This window comes from Drosophila obscura, unplaced genomic scaffold, assembly GCF_018151105.1.
Source record: "Drosophila obscura isolate BZ-5 IFL unplaced genomic scaffold, ASM1815110v1 contig_4, whole genome shotgun sequence".
Taxonomy (NCBI): domain Eukaryota; kingdom Metazoa; phylum Arthropoda; class Insecta; order Diptera; family Drosophilidae; genus Drosophila; species Drosophila obscura.
The window spans coordinates 7,309,088-7,323,893 of NW_024542828.1; the positions used below are offsets into that span (position 1 = coordinate 7,309,088).

Below are 14,806 nucleotides of genomic sequence, written 5' to 3' on the forward strand. Positions count from 1 at the left end.
TAAACAATTCTGAATCAATGCTTAATTATATTCATAAATTTAAAAAAATATATTCACAGATGGTGCTTGTATTTATCTATTTAAAATTTAATATTACTAATATTTATTTAATATCCAATCGATGAATAAAAATGAATATAAGTACACCGATAGAAAAAAGCCCTGAAATTTATATATTTTCACTTAGATTTTAATATTTATGCCATTGATTTTCATCCAAGAGTGGTTGTATTAAAATTGAATATTTTTCACTTAAATTTTGATATTAATATAGAAATATTTAAATTTAATATATTTCATATATACATTTAATATGTTTCATATTTAAATTTAATATGTTTTATATTCAAATTTAATATGTTTCATATTTAATGTTAATATGCTTCATATTTAAATTTAATATGTTTAATATTTAAATCTAATATGTTTCATATTTATATTTATATTCATTTTTAACTAATTGGTTATTATTTTGCGCACGCAAATTACACAAGTCCTCATGGTGTGAATTGGTTAAAGTTTTCAACTAGAAATAATCGCAACATCAGTAGGACTGCATTGGTTGTGATTATGCCCCTGCGCTAAGATAATTTTACTGTGCATTCAAGGCGGCAGCAGCTGGAACCAGTTGGGAATTCGAGGGACATAAAAAAATAATATAAACATAGTTAAAATAAATACAAAAAATATTTGATTTCATTTAATATGGAATATTTAAAATAAAAAGTTTTTCCTTTGGATTTTAAAAGAAAAATTTTTAAATCAAGTCATAATAATATTCAATTTAAATATGAAACATATTAAACTACAAATTTAATATATTATAGTTATTTTGAAGTGTTTTGTATTTAGATTAAATATGACCGTATTAAAAAAACATTTTTAATACATTTATATTTGAATCAAAGTGAATTCTATTAAATTTTACTTTGTTTGTATTTAAAAATGGCATTTTAAATTCGAATATGATTGTAGTTATTTTTACTATGCCTTTTTTCTATCAGTGTATATATAATAAAATATATATATGTATATAATAAAAATATAATCAATAGAATATAAAATTAATAAAATACAATTTTGTTGGTGAAATTTCAAGTAATTTAATGGAGGATCTAAATTGTTTTTATATTTTCACAAGCTGTCAAAAGCATTTACCAGTTAAATCAAGTAATATCCAATCTATTAAATTCCATTTTCTCACACTGTCAGCCAGCAGTCACTCTTTAGGGGAAATCCCTTGCCCAAAAATGTGTGTGGTAAATCTTGATCAACGAACACATTGTGCCCCGTAATGCCTAACCACTCCTACTCGTAGATTTCCCCTGCCCACCCCCCTTGGTTGGACAGCCTGCAAGCGCAGATAACATTAAAAGTGCATTGCGAAAATTGAACTTGACTTTGGTTTTGGGTTCTGTGCCGGACTGCTGTGTGCCTGCTGCCTATCGCACAAATCGTTGCTAAATACGCAAACACACCCACACTGAGGCTGAGGCTTGGGCTTGGGATTGGGACTCTGGGCTTGCACTCCTGATTTGCGGGCTGTCATTTGTTAGGTCTTATCGTGTGATGGGAACGCCCCGAGTTGCCTTGAAGTATGCATTAAAAGTGCGATTGCTGCTCGTGATGTGTTTGGCAAGCGTCGAGAACGAAAGGAACTGCGAACAAACAAACAAATATCCTGCCGCTGCCGCTGCATGCATGCTGCACGCTTTTATCCTGCATCTGACACTTAACACTTGAACGGATCGCTGCAGAGTCCATTAAGGGGGGGAAGGAGACAGACCCCTCACACACTCTGGCTCTCTCCCTCTCTGTCGTGGCAATATGCTTATCGAGGCAGTGGCACAACAATTATTATTATTATTGCTTGGGAACTGGCTGCAGTTCCCTTCCCCTTTTCCAATTTGAGGGAACTTTTACTCTGTCGTTTGGCTGTCGCCCTTTTCCTTTCGATTTTTCCCCTCAGCGGCTTGTGATTTGTGATTTCTGATTTGTGCATTCGATTTCATTTGAGTGGACAATCGAATTATGATGCCTGGCAAAGATTTCTTTCGCTCTTTGTTCAACTACCGATGTCATAGGTACGTACACGAGCTATACCCACGGCACGGACATTTCCCAGACATTTTTTTATGGCCTCTGCTGTGGGGCTGCTCATTTGTTGCGGACACGTTTCGTTTCCATTCCGGATAAAAAGAACTCTCTCGAGTGTAAATTAAAGTGTGATTCCTGATGCACGCTCATGAAGCCACACGACTGCAGATGCGAGTGGCTCTCCGTCGCACTCTCGTCTGTGCCAAGGATAAGCCCAGTGACAACATATTTCCTCCCTTCAACCGCCAAAGCCATCATAACCTCACCATCGCCTCATCGTCGTCGTCGCCTTTTGAGTGGCAACTTCCTTTGCTGCGTTTTCTATTTGTCAGGCGTCAACTTCTTCATTATCATCCTCATCATTGTCCTCTTCAATCCGCCAGAGACTCCACGCCGCCTGCACCAGGTTTATTATTTTGATATTTCCTGTGCATATTTATTTGCTCAATGGAAAAAAAGTGTATGCTGAATAAGGCGCAATCCCTTAAGTTGACTTTAATGGAGTCAAATGAATTAGCATTTCAGCTTCAGGTGAATGGTGGAGAAGTCTTCAAAGGCTTGGCTGGACTGATTAGAAGTTATTAGCTATGAAGGGAAGTCCCTAAAGATTTGGTTGGAATGATTCTTTGAGCAATCAACTATGGATAGAATATATGGTATTTGTTTTTTTATTCCTGTGAATTATAGGTACTTTTCTTTCCTACCTTTATTTGAGATATGTATCGTTCTCCCCTGCCCAAAAAGCGGTTCTTATGCCGATTCCTTTGATTGAAATCACTACTACTACTTCCTCTGTGGATCTTCCTTTTCTTTCCCAAAATTGTATCACTTTCCCTCGGCACAAGCTGCGCTCGTCCCCAAATCCCTGCCCAATCGTGCTGCCTTGGCTGGCATGCTAATTTCTTGGACAAGCCTAAGCCCGGGAATGTCGGCTTAATGTCGATTACACAATCACCTTTTGCAGGGGGACTCCGATGACTCTGGGACTCTGTTTACAACCCTCCACCTCCTCCTACTCCACCTCCTTCTCCTGCACTCTGGGAATCGGCAATTCCTTGTATTGTTTGTTGAACGTCGCGCGTCGTTTCAAGAAAAAGGTGCAACGGATTTCTCTCTCTCTCTCTCTGTGTATTTTTGTAAATTCTCAAACTCTATGTGTGTGTGTTTGCCCCCAGAGAGAGTAAGAGTCGCACGAGAACAGGGCACTGGAAGTGTGGCCAATGCAGTTTTACAATCTTTGAATCAACAGCCAAAAACTGCAGCATCCAAATTTTTTTCTGTGTGTTTGTTTGAGGTTCTGTTTGTGCAACGTACGGGCCGAGGCCGAGGCCGGGCCCTGTGCCTTGGGCTGCGTTTATCCGTTTGCCATAATCAAACAAGAAATGGTAATAAAAGGAAGAAAACAACAACCAAAACGACTGAAATCTCGAGTTGCATGTGCCACAGGCGACTTCAAAGAGAGGCCCCGTTCGTTCGTTCCAATCCTTGTTTTGGTGTTTGATCAACCTGCTCGTTAGGTTTTTTGTTTTGTTTTTTTTTTTCGGTGATTTTTGGTTTCTTTTATATTTCTATTCTGGCTCTGTTCTGTTCCTTGTTTAATTTTCTCGTTAACGCAAAGGCTCTTTAAAGATCTGAACCTCAGAGAGGACGGGGAATGTGTCTCACCAGGGGGTTGGATTCCTTGGTTGATTGGTTAATTCGATGCAATAAATCAATAATTAAATATTATTATGGCCGACGGTGGTCGACGGTTCACTGGAACGTGTGAAAATCCTTTGCCAAAGTAAACAGCATAATGTTTTTCCAATTTCCAATAAACGCGTGGGGAAGACAATAGCAAACAAACACAAGCGCGACCCTCGGGGCTTCCAATGACAACGGAGGGTTGCTTGATAAGTTTTTCGAAACTTTCTGTGGAACTTTCAAGTAACCCTCTGAGGATAACCATTGATTGCATTTACCAATCACACACTCTCTCCTCGCTCGCTATCTGCACTCCACTCCACTCCTCGCTCGCTCGCCACTCTTTCTCCATCTCATCTCCGGTTTGATTCGGAAATTTGCGAATTTTGAATTTTGATTAGAGATTAAATTGTCTCTGGCGATTAGCATCAAATCATCGTTTTGTTCGCTCGGGCGGCCAGCCGCTCATTGCGTGGCGAGCAGCAGAGCGCTGTGCAAACAAGCGTACAATATGTTTGCTTTATCTCTCTCTCCATCTCTCTATCTCTCTCCACTCCACTCACACAATGCAATAACACGGAGCTCAAAGTGCAGCCCGAACCGCGCGGCTGCTGCTTAGTGGACAGCGGAGAGAGCCAGAGCTAGAGCCAAAGCCAGCCGAAGGCGCACTTTGTGCTTCGTTTGATTTAGTTTTGTGCTCATTAATTTTGCGGTTGAAATTTTCGTCTTTCACGATGCGCTACACTTCTGCGTGCAGCCAGGGCATATTGGTTTATCAGAGAATACAAGGGAAAAACTATTAAAACGGAAACTCAAATATCAGTAAATATTAAGCAAGGAAAGAGTTAATTATAAAAAGAGAATATTTGAAACTATTAACCCATTAAATATTCTCCTACATTACTCTCCTTCTTCTCCTCCGATTAGCTTGAATACCCAAAGAATTTCTGATTCCACCCACTGTACTGCACTCTTTAAGTCGTCTAACTCTAGCCACAAATTGCCTCTCAAATGTCTCCCTCAATCTGTCCACCCCGTTGGGCAGACATCATCGCCTGCTGACATCCCCCAGATAAATGCTGGGCCGCAGCGGCGGCTTATGAATATAATCCTTAAATTATTGCAATAACAACAACTATTTGGCGCAAAACGGGACAAAATAAAAACCCAACTATTACGTGTGAATAAGCCACACGCAGCAGTACAGTCCTGTGGCCTGGCAACACCCCTCGCTCAACACATCCCAGAGCCCAGTGCACAGAGCACCCAAAGCAATTCCCGTGGCACAGCTCGCGTGTCTCTGCAATTATGAGGCAACAATTATGAGTGGAAATGCTCTCGCTCTCTCTCTCTCTTGGTTGGATGATTAGCTTTTTGGGATGCGGATGCGAATGCCAGAAGGGACAATGGCTATGCTGTTGCTGCTGCTGCTGGCTGCTGGCTGCCATTATCCTGCACATGGACCGCAGCACACACTATGGAAACACGTCACATGTCAATATTTTTGCACCGTTATGCTGCGGCGCATCTAATTGATGCGGTCGGTGGGTTTTTGGGACCTTCCTTAATGATACCATGTAGCATGTCCCAGTGCCAGCAACGCCCATAAAGGGGACCCATCGTAATCGAGGCTGGACAATTATGCGGCAATTAAATGAGCTCAACGGTGGAAAACGATTTGAGCGGCTCGTAATTATAGAAAAATTATGCAAATTTCTAGCAAAGTTTTCCCAGATATTTTCAGGCTGTGGCGGCATCCACATCCAGCGATTGAAACACATTCGCTGCGAGATTGTCAATCAGCATTAGAAATCGATGGGTGAGCGAGGACTGGGCGGGAAGTCCTCCCAGAGTTAGGCCTCGGGACATAAATATTTCGCCCTCTATGTCATGCAATCGGTAGAAGGAGCAGAGCATGAGGCGGAGTAGTCCCTCAGGCTAAGGATTATGAGCGTAAATTAACCCTTATTGCAAAATATATGCGACAGTTGATTGACAGACAAATGACAGAATAGAACGAACATAAACACATAAAATTTCCACCGAAACAGAAATGAGACGAAATGAGACGAATGTCCCCCTTGGCACTCTGCTGTGTCACGCCAACAGCGGAAAGGGGCAAGTGGAAGGGGTTTTTCATTTGTTGATTTGATTGAATTTGATGTACAATGTGTTCAACATGACACTTAGTAGCGGCTTAATGCTGTGTAGACGTCTCTCGATTGGCAGCAGACAAGAAATGCAATATAGGAATTTTTATTTTTTGATGGTACGAATAAGTAGGGTCGGGGAGGGACAGGCAGGGACAGGGGACATAACCAAATTGAAATTGACATAATGTTGTGAGAATTGAAAGTAATAATATTATATTTGGAAATTTCACAGGGTGCATGTGAGCAGAATAAAAGAAGGGATTGCTATGTAAATGGCGCAAGATCGGGGGGGTGGGGTTGAATATGTGAGTGAAATAAATATGAACGTAGAACAGCTTTCAAAAATTCCCACCATTCCCCCAGGATGGGCTCGTGGAAAATATATGTGAAATTATGATTTCCTGTAATTAGAATAATTACAGAAGAAACAAGCTAGCAAGCTAAGCTTAAATCTATATATTTAATATATATATTTAAATATATTATTATTATTAATATATATATTTAAATATATTATTTTAAAACTCAAACATTAGAAACGTAATCAAAAAAGTGAATTTAAAAATATTTATAGCAAGCAGTTATCGTACAATTAATTTCAGATTACAAATAAATATTCAAAGAACAACTCCAACTTGAGCAATGAAAAGATGAACAAATCTTCAGGCTACAGCTACAATACCTGCCCTAAAATACAAAGCGGTACTTTTCTTCGCCTAAGCAATTTTCATTAACTTCCAACTGCCAGTTACATATTTATATGTCTCACAGTTTTCTCAAGAGAAACTATAACTTATTTCCATTCAAAAGATGTCACTTTCTTTAGCTCTCCCCAATAATATATTACATACTCGTATATTCGTATGTATTTCCAATGCAAATTTCATTCTCTGCTCTTGCAACTTTCACACTTTTGCTGGAAACACAAACCAAAACCAAACCAAAGCAAAGCAAAGATTAACACCATCTTAATGAGGTGTCTCTCTCTTAATTTCCAGCATAATAATATAATCAATTCAAATCGAGGCGAGCGATTGAGCCATTGATAAAACAGTAAACCCTGCAAACCAATTTGAGGCAAACGAAATTTGTTCAATCAAAGAAAATGATAGAAAAACTTACCAAAATGAAGACATTTCCGAACTGGTTACGGGGGAGAAAATAAAGTTAAGATAAGGAGAACTGAACTGCTGCTGCTGCTGCTGCCAGACAATAGTGTCACATTTGGTGCCCACATATTTCTCCGCTTGGACATGGGATTTAGGAGTAGCTGAAAGGGCCACCGAAATTAACATATACCCCACCCCAGCTGCCACAGACTGCCATTGATTGTGGGTTTCCTCTCTCTCTCTCTGTCTGTGTCTGGTTCGTTGTTGCAACTTATCAGCAGCTAATCAGCAGCATGAGGCCAAAGTCAATTTGAAATCTCAGCACCTAATTTTTGGTCGGGTAGCAGCCAGAGATGCCTGCCTGCCTGATAGCTCCTCTTTCAGCTGCTTGCTGCGATACATTTTCACGGCCTTTGTTTGGTTTTGAGAAGAGACTCAGCAACGCTGCTGCTGCTGCTGAGAATGTGATGCTGAGCAGTGTTTTGTGTGGCAGACAACCCACTGTGTGAATGCACTTGGCGATGCTCCGTCTGCTGCGTGTGAGGAGCTGAAAATCAGCTTTTAATTAAGAACCAAACCGAACCGAACCCGAATTGGAATGAAAATGTTAATGTGCAGGTGTTCAGCGGGAGGTGTGGCTATTCTTTCACGACACCTACGGTTTCACAGCTCGTTCTGCTCTGTGTGCCGTGTGTGTCTGTTGTTTGGCTTTCGTTTTGGTGGGAGGGGGGTTACATCATCGTCATCTGGGAACTATTCTGGGAGCAGTTTGCTGGGAGCTGCTTCTTATAAATAGCTCAATTATGTTTCTAATCATATCGATAATTCTATAAGGAGCCTACACGAGACCTACGCCCACCGAAAAACGGAAACCGTAGCTAAGCCGCTTGCAGGCATATGCATTCGATGGGCTCTCTTTAAGATGCAAATGAAGTGGCTGATTGGTTTTGGTCCGGTTCTTAGTCTTGATCTCTCGCTCTCTCCCTCTCTCTCTTAACCCTCCTGAAGATTTGAGCCCACAATTACGGGCTTAGGCTTAGGCACAGTAGGCACTTAAGTAGGCTTTGGCTGTGGCTTTGGCTTTGGCATTGAGTGTATGGAACTACCTGATCTTGGCTGCACTTCCGCATAATCCGCATTTTACGAGTACTTTTGTGTGTGTGGCTCAATTATGAGGCTCTTCAATTTTCTATAGAATTTTTCAACTTGATTTGCGTTGCGGTGTTTTTATTCGATTTGCACTTGCCACAAGGACAGACACCCCTCCCTCTCCCCAATCCATCCTCCCTCTGCTGCCACGCCTTGTGTCAATCATTGACGAGTACTCCGTGCCTGTATTAACAATGAGCAGGCAAATTTTCATGCCGTTTGCTTTTGCTTCCGGCCATGAGTCACCCAGTCACCAGTCGCCAGTCACCAGTCGCCAGTCACCAGTCACCGCCTGAGATACAAAAGTATTTTTGAGTTACAGTCATTGCAAATGCCAGTCACTGTAATTTCTAATGTGCATTATGTGTATTTTGTGTGACTTTTGAGCAATCAATTTTGGACTTTTGATTGATTTAAATGGGAATTTTATGGAGTGACAGCCGCAGATCGATTAACATTTAAGGATTATTCTTTGGATATTTATATGCAACTGATATTTCTTCAAGATATTGATAGTTTGGGGGTTATTATTTGCAGCATAAGCCAAAGATAATTGTTAGAAATTTCTAACACAAAAAGTAGCCTTAATTTAAATAATTTTTAGTATTAGAAATGCACTCAGCAAGTTCCAGGGGATAAAGTAAATATCAAAAAATCACACTAATTTCCTTTCTGAGTCACACTTTTCCTTAGCATTTTCTCATCTCTGTGGCTCCTTGGCAATAGAATTCGCGATATTTTTTTTTTGGTGTCCCCTGCCCCCGTGCGACATAATTAAGCGGCATGAAAAAAAAAAACGGCATACCCCGCGAGGCAATATTCGCAGCTTGTTCCGTTGCGCTCCGCTTCGGATTCGCTTCCTTTGGTTGGTTGCCATTGGGTTTGTGGCAGTGGCAGTCCCGTGAGTAAATTGATATTCCTGTCATTGCTGTAATGATTTCTGCTTCCTCGGATAGATGCTGCCGTGTGCCGTGCATCCTGTCTGCGGTTACTCCTTGGGGTTTATTTTTTCTCAGCCAAACAGGATATTGAATTAGAAGAATGGCAAACATTTTCACTGGAGATTACACATTGCCATCGATAGCCCCAGAGAAGAGAACCAGAACCAAAACCAAGAACCAGAACATTTAATTGAGTTATTAGACGGACGGACGGGTCCGTGAACAAAAGCCGTGGTAAGGAAACATTAAATGAGTATCCTCTTTGAGATTTCGTTCCGTGGATGAGAACATAAATTAAAAATGTGCGGATAGGAGCTCTGTTGATGAGGATGTCTTCTCCTGCGAGGGGCGGGGGGGAAACATTTGTAGGACACATGTTAGGCACACACACACAAGAGGGAAAAAAGGAAGACTGCAATGAAAAGGAAGGCCACGCCGATAAGAAGGTATCCCAGCCCTCTCAGCCGCTCATCTGTCGGCTCTGTCCGGCACAAAAAAACACAAAGGACCTGAGGCCAGCAGGCAGTCAGTCAGTTGCAGTCCTGTCAACAGGATATGCATGAGTGCCGAGAACAGTTCACACCTCACAATGCAACAATACAACAAAGGCGGCAGGATATCAGCTGCTGCTGCTGTGCCCCTGCCCCCAGGCCACATGAAAATTGAGAGAGAGATACCCAAAGGAGCAGGCGAAGTACTGAGCGCAGATGAACCGCAAAAGGACCTCAAAGAAAAGAAGGAGTTGACAACACAAATGAAAAGTCAGTCCATGGGATTCAATGATTGATGGGCCCCTGATTGAGAGCAGAAGAAGCCAAAAAGTCAAACTGTTCTTTCAGCTCAAAATTTTTCCCCATAATTCGGGTAAAAGTCCCGGTACTCCCTAACCATTATGATCGATCGCTTGATCTGTGGTGGAGGTGTGAACAAGAAGCTGCCACACCCATCCAAAAGATTCTAACAATTCCAAACGCCCCTTCTATCTCTCTATCTCTCTCTCTGTGTCTCTAGGGGCTGCCATGTGCTGCGGCGGCTTCCTTCTGCTGCTCATTTGGTACGTGATTCGACCGCAAAGTCTCTGTGTGTGTTTTGTGTGCATATTTCCTTGAAAGCCCCAGTGTCCAGAGCGCTAGCCGATAGATTCCATAACAGAGAGCTCGTCCGAACAATTGGAGCGCAAGAAACTAATTAAATTGATAGAATTAGACAAAAGACGAACGCCAAAGGCTGTTCCGGCAGCAGCAGCTTCCATCGATGAGGTATCCCTCATACTTATCATGCTGGCCAGAGTGTGGCAAGGGACACACACATGTGGCATTTGCTCCATGTGAACAGTTGAATGCACTACAATAATGCTGGAGAGAATCGACTGTGTTTCAGATGAGCAGATAATGCCAGAGAGCAAGAGATACATTTATGGTGGATACCCTAACCGATATAGAAGTCCAGATAAGGCTAGGATAATGCAAGGAAGAGATACACTTATGGCTAATACTGTAGCTACCCTGATAAATATAAAAGTCCATTGCTGATCAACTTTTCAACGCCTTTTCCACAATTTATTTCTTTTTTATTTGCTTGCTGATTGGCTTCCAATTAGCTCCATTAAGTGTAACCATGATACCCTTTAATGCTGCCTCTACAAATCATATTTGGGATACATTCTGCTAGAGTATGGCCCCAATGCTTAGCCTGTGGATATATTAAATTAATTACAAAACGAAATTCGGAATGGATAATGAAATTTTCTGCTGTGGTCATTATCCGGACATGTTGGGCATTCACAAAATGTTGGGGGGAGCCAGCCGCAAATGTGGCCAAAAGCGATACAAAGTAGCCAGCAGGAGCAGGAGAAGGGGGTCAGCAGCAGAAGTACAATGGAGGCATATACAGCCCAGTGCATAAATCAATGGCACAGGATGGACACGGAAATGGGAGCTACAAAAAAAAAAAAAAGAATGAAAGAAAAAGAAAGCAAGCAAATGGTTGCTCCTGTAAACGCAGAACGAAGGACAGATGTGAGGAGCATGTGAGAGGAATTGAAAATGAGAGTAGGGCTTGGAGCTGGGGGTACGGGGTACTGCTACTGGCCAAAAGGTCCTTTAGCCTGTCATATGTATGCGACGACGACTCGACTCCTTTTCGATGTCTTCAGTGGCGCGTAAAAACAAAGGAGACCTCGGACTCGGAGGTCAACCCTCTTGCAAAAAGGTAACCCACACAGGATTTACTCCATGGGACATCTTAAGGATTTAACTTGCCTTTCGGCTTCCCCTGCCCGGCCCTGCCCCTGCTCAGCTCTGCTCTTCCTGTCCCTTCCCTTGGAGCGAGAAAGAAGAATGAAATGTGGCCGAGCAATAGATTTCTCATGTCCGGGATTTGTGTGCGGGGATGTCCCCAAAGTCCTTTTCTAGTGCAGTTGACATTTAATATGGCATTATCCCCTGCGCCGCTGAGTTATAAATAATGTTACATTTGCCATTAAAAACATAAAAAAATAAAATAAAACAACGTGCAACAGTGGCAGAAGCAGAAGCAGTGGCAGTGGCAGAGGCAGAAGCAGAGGCAGAGGCCGTCTAAGAGCTTACAGAGGGAGCGGACTCGGACTAGTATGCGGGCTCCCCTCGTGCTACCCTTACACGGCGAGAGGGGTGGGGCAAAATCTTGTTATAACTTCCATATAATCGTACGAGTGGTATTATGCCATGTGTGCTGCCAGGAATCGATGGCTTTTGGGCCCGGTAAATGGACTTTAAAAGTGAATTATTCTCATATCACGAAAAAAGAACGCGGGGGGAGGCACATATTTTGAATGTCCTGCAACTGAAGGGGAGTCAAGTCCCCTTTTTGGAGTGTGGGGGTGCAAACGTTTTGTCTGGGGTTGCTGCAAAGTTAAAGATTATTTTCCCTCTTCTATTAAATGATCTAATAGATTTTATCATTTTATATCCATTTAATGTAGGTTTTATGATGCATTTAACTGATGGAGATATTATGGGGATATTATATTATATTATATTATATTATATTATATTATATTATATTATATTATATTATATTATATTATATTATATTATATTATATTATATTATATTATATTATATTATATTATATTATATTATATTATATTATATTATATTATATTATATTATATTATATTATATTATATTATATTATATTATATTATATTCGGCTTTTATTTTTTTGTTATTAAATGATTGCCTATGAATCCCATAATAAGTTCCTAGTCAAGAGTCCCATATATTATGAGTGAAATGATAGGAAATATTATCCTTCATTATTTGATCTAGTGCATCCTATCGAATCAGTTCTGCTTCTCAACCCTCTGGGGCATACTGCTCATATTTTCTTATCCTTGAACTAAATACTCACAACAATTCGTTCGGGTTACAAAAATTAGTCCCGGGCCACATCCTTTTGGGTAACTTGAAGCCCAAACCATCGACAGTTGCTGCTGCCTGCATCTGCATCTGCAAGTAAAATGAATAATTAACACTGTGAAAATGCATTTTAAATGCTTTAAGTAATATTTATGCGCTTGTTTGCTGGCAGATCTTGTTCTCAGGGCTGAAATATTTACGAGAACTGCCACAGAAATCCATTTACAGGCACAAGTGACGGGAAGGGATCTCTGGATCTTGTTGGATCTGTATCTGGTGTCTGGTTGGTGCGCGTAACAAGCGTGTGATGGCTGCCCACACAGCGGATCTTAATGAGCTGCAAATGATGGGCATGGACATGGAAATGGGTACAGGAGTGGCAAGGGGAATGGGTCCCAGGAGTGGCAAGGGGAATGGGTCCCAGGAGTGGTAAGGGGCATGGGTCGCAGGAGTGGCAAGGGCATGGGTCCAGCAGGAGATGCTGCTGCTGCTGATGATGATGAGACAGCGACAGGATGTGTCCTATCCAATTTCCAGAGGGGCATGCGGACACTTTTAAATATAAACACACGAGACAGAGAGACTTTGAGCCGCATCCAATTTCCATCGACCTTGCAACGCGTTGAAACTGCTGCCGCTGCCTGCCACACATTTGACAGTTGACACTGCAACGCGACGAGCGATGCGATGCGACGCGAGGCGAGGCGAGGCGCGAGTTGTGAGCATAAAATTAGATGGTCTAGGGAAATCAAGTGTCGGGCAACAGGCGGCACCAGCGACGGCACTTGATGACGCCAAGCCCCGAAAGGACACACACACACACAACCCACGCATGCCGCTGCCGCTGCCGCTGCTCTGCCTCGTGTGCGTGCAACTGGAGCCCTGGGAGTCCCGGGATTCCAGGAGATGCCGTGGGTTTAGTTTTTTCTTTTTTTCGAGCGTTGTGTTGCAGCATCACTCGCTCATTAGAGGAAGTGACAACAGGCAACGACTTGTGATTAGTAGCGTGTCCCGGGGGAGTCCTTACAGCCAATGAAAACAAACAGTACAGCTGGCAGGACCTACAGGCAGCCATGGATTCCCATTCCCTGCAGGCTGAGATTAAGCTGTTCGTTCCATCAATGAGACGGGCAGGCAGGGGACAAAATCAAAGCAGCGTAACTAAAGCTTGTGCAGCATCCTGGCAAGGATATGGTTGCCCAATGGCCGAGCCATTGATACAAAATGTTGCATGAAGCAGCAAGAACGGAAGAGATGTGGCTACCTGGCGGGAGAGGACCACAAAGAGCAGCAGGGCGAATCGTTGTCAGGATGTGTGCTGAGCTGAGCTGAGCTGAGGTGAGGTGAGGTGAGGTCCTGCTGCGGCAGATGCGCTGCCAAAGATTTTTGCATTGTGTCCCATCAAAGGCAGACACTGAAGATGGCTTACAAAAGAAAAGATTGTGACTGGGTAGAGTGCGGGTAGAGTGGGGGTAGAAACAATTTTTCTTGCATTTCTTTTTCCCTCTGGTCCCCCCTCAATCGCTTTATAATCTTTAAGCTTGAGTTGCGCTGCGCTGCTCTGCCTGATTAAGTCATTCAATTTGTTGCCAGGCTGAAACATATCTCATGCCGCACTTTGCCCTTGGGGCAGGCAGCGGTCTCCACCATTCCACTTGGTTTTGGTGTTCCATAAAGCCACATCCACATTTTGGATTGCAATTTCTGCAATCTGCCGGCTTGGGGGCACACAGCGGCAACAAGAATGATTATGACTAAAATCAACAGTAGGCATGCACCCAGTACCAGTCCAAGTCCCAGTCCCAGTCCAAGTCCCAGTCCGCGTCCAAGACCTGTTCTGCACATGAAAAACGGTAGCTCAAGCCACTGACAACTTCATCATAAGACAAACGCCCCACAAACAGTTGCTGCGGATGCTCCACGCATGTGGGGCGGCGTGTATGCCGTGGATCCTGCTGCTGGCAGACTACTCGCCAGACGGCTGCTTCGGCTGCTGCTGCTGCTGCTAATTGCCGAGCGCGTAATCAAAATGCAATGAAGGGCAGACCTTTACTCTTGTTATGCGCTGAACAGGGGCATGACCAGTAAAGTGGTTAGAGCTCATAGGGAGCTATGACATTGGTAGAGATTTAAATAAATACTTGATATATAAATACTCGTTTTTCCAGTGAAATATCTAGCTATCCATCGTGTCATATTATATATATTTAAGCATCTTATTTGAATTGGCATAAAGTTATCCCTTTTTTATTCCAAAATTCTTCGTCATTTCA

The 14,806-nt window shown here is 42.4% G+C and overlaps 1 long non-coding RNA gene and 1 pseudogene across 1 annotated transcript in view; both read right to left on the reverse strand.

Moving 5' to 3' along the window:
* The window catches only part of LOC121404764, a 30,359-nt gene extending 17,755 nt beyond the window's left edge, over positions 1-12,604 (reverse strand). Inside the window, exon 1 of the long non-coding RNA XR_005968194.1 lies at positions 12,526-12,604. This is a non-coding gene — a long non-coding RNA (uncharacterized LOC121404764). The remainder of the gene's footprint in view (positions 1-12,525) is intronic.
* On the reverse strand, positions 473-588 carry LOC121404799 (annotated as a pseudogene).
* Positions 12,605-14,806: the final 2,202 nt, after the last annotated feature.